This window comes from Grammomys surdaster, unplaced genomic scaffold (assembly GCF_004785775.1).
Source record: "Grammomys surdaster isolate TR1022 unplaced genomic scaffold, NIH_TR_1.0 126124, whole genome shotgun sequence".
In the NCBI taxonomy this organism is placed as follows: Eukaryota; Metazoa; Chordata; class Mammalia; order Rodentia; family Muridae; genus Grammomys; species Grammomys surdaster.
Window position 1 is genome coordinate 2,343,734 of NW_021620932.1, and position 13,166 is coordinate 2,356,899.

Genomic DNA, 13,166 nt, shown 5'->3' on the forward strand with positions numbered 1-13,166 from the left:
CCTTTCCCTCTACTGTCTTCTCTTCTTTCTCCTCCTTGTTTTTATAATATGCTTATTATACATTTGATTTTCTTCATCTCATGGTCATGCATAGTTGCATGAGAAGAGGGTTCACCTCCTGGGAACTCATTTAACCTTACTCACCTGCTCTTTTGAGAATTTGTTTTGTTTGGAGAGAATTATCTTAAATTTGTACTGATACATTAATTTAGAGAGAGGGAGGTTCATCATATAAGCTAAAAGAACTAACAAAAAAGTCTCATTGTTTGTCCTGTTCTCTTAGTAGCTGCTGCTGTTCTCTCATCTGTGTCCCTGTGACTCCAGTTGACCCTTAAATATACTGTTAAGCACATATTTTAAACATGACAAGATAATCAATAAATCTCATAAATATTGATGTCTCTGGGAGGAATTGCATCTTCTGCTAGAGATCAGCATGTGGAGTGCAGCACCCACCCAGTAATTCTTCAAAAGTCCTAGAGAGAAAGCCATTGTCACATTATTTTTGCTTTCTTACTATGTCATTACAGATTGTGTCAAGGATGCCTGTCAGGCTCTTGTACCAACAATGTTTTGAAGCCATGACATCATTTTGACAGTAATTTCCATTTTTCCATTATTCCATAAGAAGCCCCTCACATCTCCTGTTTTATGGGAACCATTACACTGTCTAAGAACTCAGACATCAACTGTGTGTATTGCTTCCAGGAAAAAAATACTGAGAGAAAAAAAAAAGGCAAGGGGTTGTTAATGAATGTGCTAACGACTGGAGTGATCTTTGTATATCCTGGTAGTATGATAGAAGGTGATTGAACTGATCTCCCCCTTTAGGCTTCTGCTTAATGACACCCCTATTTTTCAATCTCATAATAGCACAAGGCCTATGGAAGGAAATCCTTGGCCTCCCAAGTGCTTTCATTTTCAGGAATAACATCACAACATATAAGTCAGTGGAGGCTGGTGATTTTTCAGTGTTTTTTGTACTGTCAGCCTCTTCATCCTAAACATTCACACTTACAGTAAGTGGTTACACTAAAATCCTTCAGCTTATCCATCTCTCTCCTTCATCTTTCACTGCATGTTTGCATCGGGCTCTATCAGAGTGGACGGTATCACAGATAATACAAAAATACACCCTGCAAGATCTCAAGGGAAGTATGGACCATGCCTCTCCTTAGATACTGGGGATGTTATAAACTTTTTCTGGTTCTTTCTCACTGAGAGGTCTCTGCCCCGGTACAGTACAAGATATTACAAGATATAACAACTTGGAAAGAGACATTGTAAGAAAGTAATGCTGAGGTCTTATCCTAAAATGATGGCTTTACCTCATAATAAAATTAAAAACAAATAAAATCCAAAGCAAACAAATAACCCACAAAAACCAAACTTAACAAGAATTAAAGTCCCAACAGTTAGAACTGAGATAGAATATTTAAAATGGTTCTGGGACGAAGTTTGAAGACCTATGACACCTAAGTAGTACACAGTCATCACAGTCCAGTCATGATGCCTATAGCTTCTGGAGCTAGCTTCTCTCAGTGAAAGCTAGATCTCTTATTTACAAGCTCTGTTAACTTAAGGCAGATTTATTAACCTATTGTACCTCAGTGTCTCCTGTAGAAAATAGTGGTATTTGTTATTTATAATATCTTAGCTTATAAGGTGGTTAATAATGTATTAATATATAAGTTGTCAAATCAGTAACTGGCACAGGATATGCACTTTTTCTGTACATACTAGGTATAATTAGAAACGGTAATTTTCCATCAGACTTTATCTGTACTTTATTTTTAGGGGTTATTGTTGCAGCAAATACTCTCCGCTACAAAGCTGTGTCTGGCCAAATCCTCTTCTTATTAGCTGACCCGCATATGTGATACACAAGTGTACTTGGGCTAGGCCATAGTGTTCAACTGCTTTTTCTGGTGGGTTTCTAGTTAAGCTGATCTAACAAGATTATTTTTTAAAAAATATTTATTTTACTTTATTTTTACCTGCATTAGCATTTTTGCTGAATGTATGCATATGTACTGCAGTGTGAAGTTGGAGCTGGATCCCCTGGAACTAGTTACAGACAGTTCTAAGTAGCACATACTGCTGGCATCTCAATCCTGGTCCTCTATAAGAACAACAAAATACTCACCCATCCCAAGTGGGACATTCAGAAAAGGTTACAGATGAGAAAGAGGCAGATACATGTAGCATGCTTACCTCTTCTACACAATAATCTATAGATTAGTCTACATGCTTTGGTGAAAGTAGTTGTTAGCAGTTGGTAATCATCTGATGTTAAGTCAGCAAAAACAGTCACATCTTCCATTTTATCTTTCTTTCATTAGAAATTTTGGCAGCATATGTCATAACTTGTCTTTTAAACTTTTGCTTTCCTGTACTGATCCTGTCTTGTTTGGCTTCCTCGCTAGCAGTGGAGAACGTTGACATAATTTGGAGCCCTTCACGCGAGTCCTAGAACTTTCCTTAGTATGCCTTGTAGTTCATGTGTGTTGCATGAGAGAAGAATAAATAAAAATAAAGAAAATTTATAAATGAAAAAGTAATACAATATCTGCTTATTCAAAAAGTTAACAAGATGCATGGAAAATGAACAAAACTGTCTTTATCAAGTGTCAAAATAAGTGAGCAGAGTACACTGCATGCCAGTACAATTACAAAGTAGTGATTCTATGTTAATACAAATATACATAGCACACATGTGCATGCATATGCACAGAGTTGTTTTCCTCCAATGAATAAAGGTTTAAAGCATGACTCTATACCTCTGCTGTAATGAATTTTCATGTCACATAACTTTTGCATATTTTCTCGTATGTACTATTTTCTCTGAAACAGAATATTTTTGTTATTTTGTAGGCCCATTTTTTAAACTAAAATAAATATGACTCAAAGCTCAAAATGACTTTTGATTGTCTCATCAATCCAAATTTCCCTTTATATAATGTAAGTTAAGTATTTTTATGAATGCTTTAAGCTTTAAAACTAATTTTTAAAGTAGGATTAAATACATTTTTAAATGTAGATGATTGAGATCAATACCACTTCTCATTGAGATCTGTACATCTTCTAGCTATTTTTTTGAAATGCTCAAACTATAATGCACTCTTACGATTCATACTTAAAAGCAAACTTAAAACTGGGCATGGTTCGACACACCTTTAATCCCAGCACCTGAGATGCAAAGGCAGGTGAATATCTCTGTGTGTCAGGACAGCCTGGTTTATGAAGCAAGTCCAGGACAGCCAGCCCTCTGTTATACTGAAAAACTCTGTCTCCAAAAACAAAACCCAGAACCCAAAACCCAAAACCCCAAAACACAAAAATCCAAAACCAAAACCAAATCCAAAATAGAAAGAAAACAAAAAACAACAACAAATATAGACTTAAAAATAGAACTTGAAGTAATCAAGGAAAGGAGTAACAACAGAAGGAACCAAGGTATGAGGACTTTGATAACATCCTACAAAGAAACGTGATTTAGCTAGTGCAGTATTTTAACGATTGTCTTGGACAGTGGAGGTTTGCAGATGTCTTCCTCAATGAATATGGCATCCAACGTCTCCCATATATACACAAAATCCTGGTCTGGACCAGACACATCAGCAAGCCCTTCAAAATAAATGAGTCATCTTCCTCTCCAGCCCCTGGAAACTGGTAGAGCACAGTCAGAAAGGCAACAATATCCTCCAAAGTCAAGGTCTCCCTGGGATGTGGGTCTATGAGAATCAGTTTTGATAGTTGGCTTATTAAACCGGTATTAAAAATATCACCTTAAATATAAAGAGCAAAAGCTTACAGAAAGACAGCATAGAAATTATCTACAAATAAAATTGAACTATCAATAAACAATATAAATCAAAACAAAAAGAAAGAAACAAAACTGAACTATCAATGAATAAATATAAGTCAAAAGAAGAAAAGAAAAGAAAAAAGTTGATTTAATTCTGAATTCAAAAATAAATATTCCCCCAAATTTGAAAAATATGAACTACAGTGTAAGAGTTCATGATTTACCCAAACATGATACCCTGGACTCAAATAGTATGTAAACACAAGGAGTGTTTTATTCTGCAGAAGTCCAGCATGCCAGGATCTCATATTACCAGAATAGAGAGACAACCAAGTGAGCCTGCCCGCCTGATTTGAAGGACGTTAGGGAATTCCGGGTGTTGGGTCCATCTCTATGGGTATCTCATTACTGGGGTGTGGGGGCTGGAAACTTGCTGGGGAGGTCTGAAAATGGTTGCTGAGGAAGTAGCTGAGGAAGTCTGGAAACTGCTCCTGACCCCACTGTCTTTATATCAGGCCAGGTGGTGGGGCAGCTTCTGAGGCCTGGACTTGCCTTGAATTGCCCAGTTCTTGGAGACAGAGCTTTAGGCCTAGTAGCCTTAACTGCCAATTTGAATCCTGTCATGAAATCAGCCCAGCCTTCTCAACAGGAAGTTAAAAGGCTTCTGCACAAGGAAGAACAATATTAGCAGAGCAAAGGCCTGCACAGTGGGTGAGGCTCTGCTGGTTACAATGGGAAAGGGAGGAAAGTAAGTTGGAGGAAGTGAGGAGAGGGTAAGAAAGCAGGTAACATAAAAATGGAAAAGAAGCTTTTTGGGAGGGGAAACCTATATAAGGGAAGGGTAGAGGATGGGGAAGGAAATGACAAAACAAAACAACAACAACAACAAAAACTTTGCTGACAAATTACATGCTAAAGCCTTTGTTTACTAATTTAAAAAAATTAATATAACTGAAAGATACATTTCATTACAAGGATTGAAAGATAGTTTCTTAAACAGAGGAATCAGCATATTTGAATATGAGACGCTGGAAACCATTGATTCTGAGGGGCAGAAAGCAAACAAACAAAAAACCTGTTTAAATATAAACGGAGTCTACCAGAACTGTATGACCTCTGGAAAACCATCACAGACATTTTGTGTAAGAGAAGAAAGGAAAAAAGAAGTGTAGAAAGAGAACTTTTTAAAGTGACTTAAAACTTTCCAAATTTGAATACTTTAATATAATTGTTGCAAAACTCAGCAAACTTCAATGGGATGAATTACAAGCGACCTACACCACAGCACTTTATAATTATGTTGTTAAAAGCTTTTTGAAACAAGCAAAGGGGTGACTTATCACAAACAAGGGATCTTTGATCAGACTGCCAAAAAATTTCTCATCAGAAATCTCAGAGACATGGAGTCAGTGGACTGACAGCTGAAAACGAAGCCAGAAAACAACTCATGGCATTGTCGGAAGAAGCCTATATTTAGCAAAGCCATCCTTTAAAAGAGGAAGAAGTAGTAAGGTATGCCCAGTCAAATAGAAGCAGAACTTCACTGCCACTAGTTTGGCCATGTAGGGAACAGTAAGGAGAATTCTGCAGAAGGAAACGAAAAATGCACTCTACAGTTACTTGGTGGGTCAGAGAGAAACAAATGTTTCAGGAAATACAAACACATGGGTAATTATAAACACTGGTAACGTAATAATCATTTGTAACTCACCTTCTGCTCTCTCTAAATATTAACAGACTGTTTTTAAAGCCATAGCTTATATTTTGGACATAATACATGTAGATGTAATTTTGTGAAGTCTACAGGGTAAAGGGACCGGTACATACCTGCTAAAGGAGAAAACCTTTTTGTGTTATTGATGCTACACTTGCATAGATTCAACTTAGAGTGGTATAAATTTAAGATGTTATAGTATCCAACATATCCTTAAAGAATATAGATTAGACATATAAAGAAGATAGATTAGGTGTTCCTTTTAAAAAATAAAAGAGTGTAATATAAGAGATTAAAGGTAAGCAGCTTTATAACATGGGAAACAAATAGAAAGTGCCAGAAGTCACTACTTTCTTGTAATTATTTTAAATGTAAATGGACTAAAGTCTTCTATTAAAACACACAATAGCAGAATGGATTTGTAAACCTTAAGTAGCTATGCTCTTTCTACAGCCGATTCACTTGGTAAGATGCAAACCCATTGAACATGAAAGTATAGAAAAGGATACTCCGTGAAAGGATACTCCGAGATCACACATGGAAATAATGTTATCAATCCAAACAGCATTTAAATAGGAGGTTAGGAGATGTAAGGCACTGTATAGCAAATGATATTTTAGTACCTAGGAACATAGAACAATTTTCGGCATTCATACATTTAACAGTTCATCAAGTAAGTATACAAGGCACGATTGAACCACTTGGATCTTAGAGTTCTACAATTGAAACAGGAAGTTTTAATACTTTCAAAATGGATAAAATAACCAGAAAGCCCATAAACGCTGTACAGTAAATGTTCTTATTTAATATCAATGGAATGTGTGTTTGCTTTCTGTCTTTTCAGGAAAGATTGCAAGCTGGGCAACAAATTGTGTATCAATAGAATTTAAACTCCACATCAACAGTGTAACTTCTCAGATCACACTGGGATGAAGTAAAAACCCAAAACCATAGCACTAGGAAAGTGAGAAAAGTCATGAATTCCTTGGAATTTGTTTCTAAAGAAAGAGCTTTGCTTTCAAGCCCTGAATGATCTCAAACTCACTGTGTGACTGAGGCGGTCTTGAAAACTGCCGTCTACCTGCATCAGTCCTTGATTGGATTGCAGACATGTGTCACCATGACAGTAAGGAGACACACAGATGAAACACAACCACAGATGAAAATGGAAATGTTAAGAGAAATTAGAAAAGAGTTGGAGATGAATGAAAATTTACACCTGAAATATCAAAATGTATCAGGCAACAGAAGCAGTGCTATAAGGGGATATTTATATCTATAAACACATCATAACACAAGAGAAAGATTTCAACTCAATAACAACTTTACAAATCAGTTGCCTCATAAGAGACAAATAATTTAAGTTCAGAGTTGTTAAAAGAGAATGGAAATAATAAAGACAGCAGCAGAGGTAAATAGAACAGGAGAGAGAAAACGAAGTAGAAATAGAAAAGAAATTCAGCCAAAGATAGTGCTCTGAGAAGCTCAACAGAATCAGGAATATTTGACATAAGTGAAACTTTAAAAGAGAAAAGACTTAAATTGCTAAAATAGAAAAAAGGAGACATTGCTACCAAATTCATAGAAATAAAAGTGTGTGTATGTGTGGGGGCGGGGGGAGGGAAAGAGAGAGAAAGACTAAGATACAGCTGTGTGGCAACAAATTGGATAGCTTACATAAAACTGGCAAAACAATCTTAAATGACATGTAAGAAGTAAGAAAATTGATTGAGGCCACTGAGTGGTTTAGCTGGTGCATAAAGGTGCTTGCTATTTAAACCTGGAGAGCTGAGTTTTATCCCTGAGTAACTTGTAAAGGTAGGTGTAGTGAGCCAACCACACTAACTTGTCCTTTGACATCCATAAGCCCAGATGCACATCATGTATATTTGCACGAGTGTACACACACACACACACACACACACACACACACACAAAGTAAATAATTTCTTTCTAAAAAGATCAAATCACTAGTTAAAAATGTGGTGAAAAACATTCCTTTTTCTTTTTTCCAAGACAGTATTTCTCTGTGTAGTTCTGGCAGTCCTGGAAGTCACTTTGTAGATCAAGTTGTCCTGGAGCTCAGAGATCTACTTGCCTGTCTGCCTCATCCTGGGATTAAAGGTTAGTGCCACCATGCCTGGCTAGGTTTTACTTGTATCATATTTCAGTGAAACTAACATCAGCTCTCCCAAGGCTTCTGAAATATTAAGGCAAAATACTTTTATTGGAAAAGGAAGTTTCATATATGTAGATTTTCAGCTTCTGTTGGGTCATATACATTGTCCTTTGGCTCAGAACATTTGCTTGCCAGGAGATAAAGAGTCCATAGTTCCTATACTGAGTTCATTGCTTCATGTAGGAAGGCCTTCTCTCTTACAAGTTCATTGTATATTCTCAGGTTCTGCTTAGGAATGCGAGTCAATGGTCCTAAGTAATAGCCCCTCTTTTTGGGTTTCAAAGTCTACTGATTGGGAGGGGTGCATTTTGTTGCTATAGAAGAGAGGTGCATATAGGCCATATGCTCCCTGGGTCAGCTGCCATAGACATTTTTGATATGACAAACAAATGTGAGCCATGTCAAATCCAATTTTACGGTCATTTCTCTGTGGCATTTTCAAGCACTGGAGAATGTGATATCAAGTGATAGTGGTCTGTAATGTGTATGATTGTATAGATTGTATGGACGGTCACATTGTGACCATCTTTGCTAACTTCCATGTAGTAGAGAGTTCTCTTCAACATTTGTAAAAATATCCAACTATTCCTTTTATATAAACCAAATGAAGATACTATCCAAAAACTACAGATTGATCTTCTTTTTGTAAATTGATTTAAAGACATTATAAATTGATGTCTTCTAAGTATTGCATAGCATCATTATATGAATATCTTTACTGAAAAATAAGCAATGTTCATAAAATAAAAATCAATCTGGGTAATATACCAGAATAATTACAATGAAGGAGGGGAAAACCACCTTAATATATATTTCCCCAAAGAATATCCTCTTATAATAAAAACCCTCAACAAATTATGAACAGAAAGAGCTGCCTTAGCTTTATCTAGCCTGTATGAAAACCAGAACATTAAACACCAACCAGCAATAAAGAAGTAACATAATCCATTTATTTAGGCAACATAGTGAAGGTACCCTCTTTTTACTTTGGCTAGTTCTAGACACTAGAGTATTAGAACTTCTAGCTAGAGCAATTAGACAAGAAAAAGAAATTTAAAAAGCCTCTGAACTAAAAAAAACGAAGAAGAAGAAGTAAAATTATGTCCATTTGTAGACGATATTAATTAAGTGAAGAAAGCACTGAAAAGTCATATACAAAGCAAAGGCTGCTAGAACTAATAGGGGAAGAAAAAAATCAAAGTCATCACACCCACTCCTGTGACATTTCAATATAGTGGATCTCTATACTTACAATGAGGAATCAGAAAAAATTAAATTAGTTTAATTTTTAATATATTTTATTTTCAATAAAAATTTTAAAAAGGAAAAAAGCACAAAAGAAGTTCAACATCACCAACCATTAAAGAACTTAAAGATTTTTAAAAATCAAAACTACAATACAATACAATCTCAGAGTGGCTACTATCAAAATGAGCAATTATTTGTGAAGATGTGGAAAAAATAGAACCCTTTTAATTGTGGTTTATAATGTAAAAATGGTGCGGATTCTGTAGAAAATGATTTGGGAGTTCCTCAAAAAACCAAAATTTAATTGCCAAGCACCCACACCATTCCATACCTTCACCTAACAGAAGCTGAGAAACCTCTGGAAAAGACACATTGAAAAAAGGACACACATGTAGTTAATATATTTTTCATTAAAAGGGTCTTCAAAACTAAAGACCTAAAAGTATAAAGAAAAGCGAATTTTTTTGTTTAAGTTTTCATGAAGAAGTAATCTGGATAGAGACTGAACAAAGCATACAATCCAGTCATGATGATTTATAATGAAACAGATATGGGCTATTCATTCAGATCCATGTCTGTGTTTGTTTTCCTTCCCCCTGCCTGTAGACAGAAACCCTCTAGAATGATAATGAAAAGATATACATTAGAGGAAGAGCAGAGAATTATTTTATTTCCTTCAAGATAGAATGATAGGGCATGACTTTCTGCAGCTGTGGTTTTCTCAAATGCTCAGAGAACATACATTAAGGTGGCCTGTTCTGAATTTTAACATTATATAGCTGCAAAACTGAAAGCAAAGTCTCCTAGGGATATTTTGTTTCCCTATTGACAACAACAAGCATAACAACCCAACCTTCCGCTAACAAAAGAAACATTCAACTAAATGAGATATGTGCCTACAGTGCAATATCTATCATCAGTCTTAAAATGGTGGGAAGTCTTAACGCATGCCATGTAGGTAAAAATTGAGGATGCAATAGTAAGTGAAATACTGTATGATTTCACCTCAATGCAGAATCTTTGGAGCAGCGATTCTCAAGGTTCTCAAACAGTGGGTCCTGTGTGTCTCACATATCAGATACCTGCATAGCAGATATTTATTGTATAATTCACAACAGTAGCAAAGTTATAGTAGCAATGATGTAATTTCATTGTTGGGGGTGACTACAACATAAGGAACTGTAGGTTTGGGACTCACTGCTCTGGAGAGTGCTATGTGTGGTTGTTGCTCGGTCTGAAAGGAGAGTAACGAGGAAGTCATTAGTTAATAAGGAGGTACCAAGTTTCACTTTTGCAAGTTGACACTATTTCTGAAGATAGGTATGATTATCCAACAGTATAAATCCACGAAAAGCCACTGGTAAAGTCAGCTCGAAAAACGTGCATACAAGCAACAGTATCTAGACTGAGCAGGTTGTATTCAAGTATTTAGTAATACAGATGGAAGTACCTATACATATATATGTGAAAAGGGAGAAATGTTATAATCTCGGACCAAAAAAGAAATACTTTTTTAAAAAGGAGAAAAAGATGGAAACAGTCCCTCAAGGTTTTGTAGTGTTCATTCTTAATATTTGTTAATATTCAACCTAAAGACAAAGAAGTGAGAGGTTAGGAATGAAGAAAATCTATCCACTGGATATAGTCTCTACAGGTTCTGTCTCCCTTTTGTTGGGTATTGACATCACATTTGGGTTCTGGGAGCCTCTTGCTTCACTGGCATCTGGGACATTATTAGTGGCTATCCCTAATTCCCCATACCCCACTGCTACACACCTCCTTTCAATTTCCTGACCCTCCTTACTTCTTGCCCCTGTCTCCATCTCCTCCCACACCTGATCCTGACCCTCCTTTTCCCTCTCCCTTTGACGTCCCTCCCTCCTGCTACCTCCCGTGATTATTTTGTTCCCCCTTCTAAGTAGGACTGAAGCATTCACACTTGGTCGTCCTCCTTCTTGACCATCATATGGTCCGTGAGTTGTATCGTGGGTATTCTGAGCTTTTGGACCAATATCCACTTTTCAATGAGTACATATCTTGTGTGTTCTCATAATTGGGTTACCTCACTCATCATATCCAGTGGATAGGCATGGCCCTGGTTGAGGGATGGAGCCACCCTCTCATCTCAAAGAGTGGAGCAGAGACTGAGGAAAGGCTATGCAGGAACTGCCCCACCTAGGGATTCAGCTCATCTGCAGACACCAAGCCCAGACACTATTACTGATGCCAAGAAGTGCTGACTGACAGGAGCCTGGTATAGCTGTCTCCTGAGAGGCTCTACCAGAGCTTGACCAATATAGATGCAGATGCTCCCAGCCTACCATCTGATTGAGTCTGGGGATCCCAATCAATGAGTTAGAGAAATGACTGAAAGAGCTGAAGGGGATTGCAACCCCAGAGGAGGAATAACAGCATCAACTAACAGGATACCTCAGAGCTCCAGGGACTAAACCACCAACCAAAGAGTCCAAATAGAGGGACCCATGGCTCCTGTTGCCTATGTAGCATAGGATTGCCTTATCTGGCATCAATGGGAGGTGGGCCCCTTGATTTTTGTGGAATCTCCATGCCTCAGAGTAGTGGGATGCTAGGGTTGTGAGGCAGGATTGAGTGTGTGGGTGAGTGAGTGAGTGGGCGGGTAGGTGGGGGAGCACCCTCAGAGAGGCAGGGAAAGGGGAGATGGGATAAGGGATTTGCATAGTAGGAAGGGGGACAACATTTGAAATGTAAATAAATAAAATAACCCATTAAAATATTAAAGCAATATTAAGAAAAAAAAGAAATGAAGAAAACAAGGGCATTGATCTGGGAAGAGGGAGGGTGGGCGCTCTGAGAAGGCCTTTCCACATAGAAGCTTTCTATGCAATCAGCAAATAGAAACGTGGTCCAAGAGGAGGACTGAGTGACTAGATGTACAGAACATCATTAAACTTAATTATCAGAGACAGAAGAAATCCCCTTAGGTCATCAAGAAAATAATCAAACATAGCAAAGAGAAAACACTTTTGTACCAAATATGTACTCATTCAGAAAAGCTCATTTTGCCACTTGAGTGCTAAGAATTTACCCTGTAAATACACATACTTGATTTTCTTTGCACATAGTAAATACCAAATGCCGCAAAGGCCAAATACAGATACTATGTTTCTTAGATATTCTTTGAACATTGTTAATTAAGAAGTTAAAGGCAGATAATGAACCTCAATTTTCTGTTTCTTCATGCAATGGAAGGTGATAAAACCGGGGCCGTTGGAAGTATTGAACAGAACTTGGCGTTTATTATTCCCCAAGCATGCAAAGGTAAAATTCCATTTTAAATATTGATTGGCACAGCTCAGTTCTGATTGCTGCCTCTGAATTATCACCACTTCCATAGTCAGGAACACAAGTTACCTGAATCAGAACTATACAGAGCAGGGAAATCTCCCTCTTGCAAGGACCAAGGCAGTGCTGCTGCCAAGGCAGGCCAATCAAGTTATAATGGGCTCTAATTAGCACTCCGCAAGCTGTTAAATTCTTTACCTGAAGCTGAATGGCAGTTTAAAAGGTGTGAAATTTTTTCTTTCCTTTGAAAACATCACAGAGTTGATTTTTTTCCCCTAATCTCTTTCTTATATCTTAAAGTCCTTAGAAAGAACAAAAGTAAAAAGAGAAAAAGATGGTCGAGATGTGAAAGGTTGTTATTATATATTTTTTAATCTCTTAGGATCAGAGGATACCTGGTTTGGCTACTATCCCTCAGTTTTCAGGTCTATAAAATGGGATTGAAACAAAAATACCTACCTTGAAGAGGCATTGTGAAGAATAATTATTTAATGTTTATTATGCTCTTTGAAGTTGAAAAACTAAAAGACTTATGTGCTAAGTTGTAATCACCAACCTAAGCTCAGGAAGAAATATTAGAAAAATTAAACTGGTTTTGAATGAAGAGAACTGTATGTTTAATACATATAGTTTCATTTCTGACACTAGGAAAGATTTCACGCAATTGAGATCTAAAGCAAAAGTCTAGAGAAAACTTGTCACACTCTCTGTCCCTTTTCTCTGATGATCAGAACTGGGTACCATCCAGCTCTTCAGCTTGCAAAAGCAACGTCTTTCTCACATTACATCCTTTGCTTCATGTCCTTTCCCATGAAAAAGTGAATTTAGTACATGCAGGTGTAAGTATAATTTTGCATGAAAAATTTATTTACAAGAGAGAGAAAAATGATCCA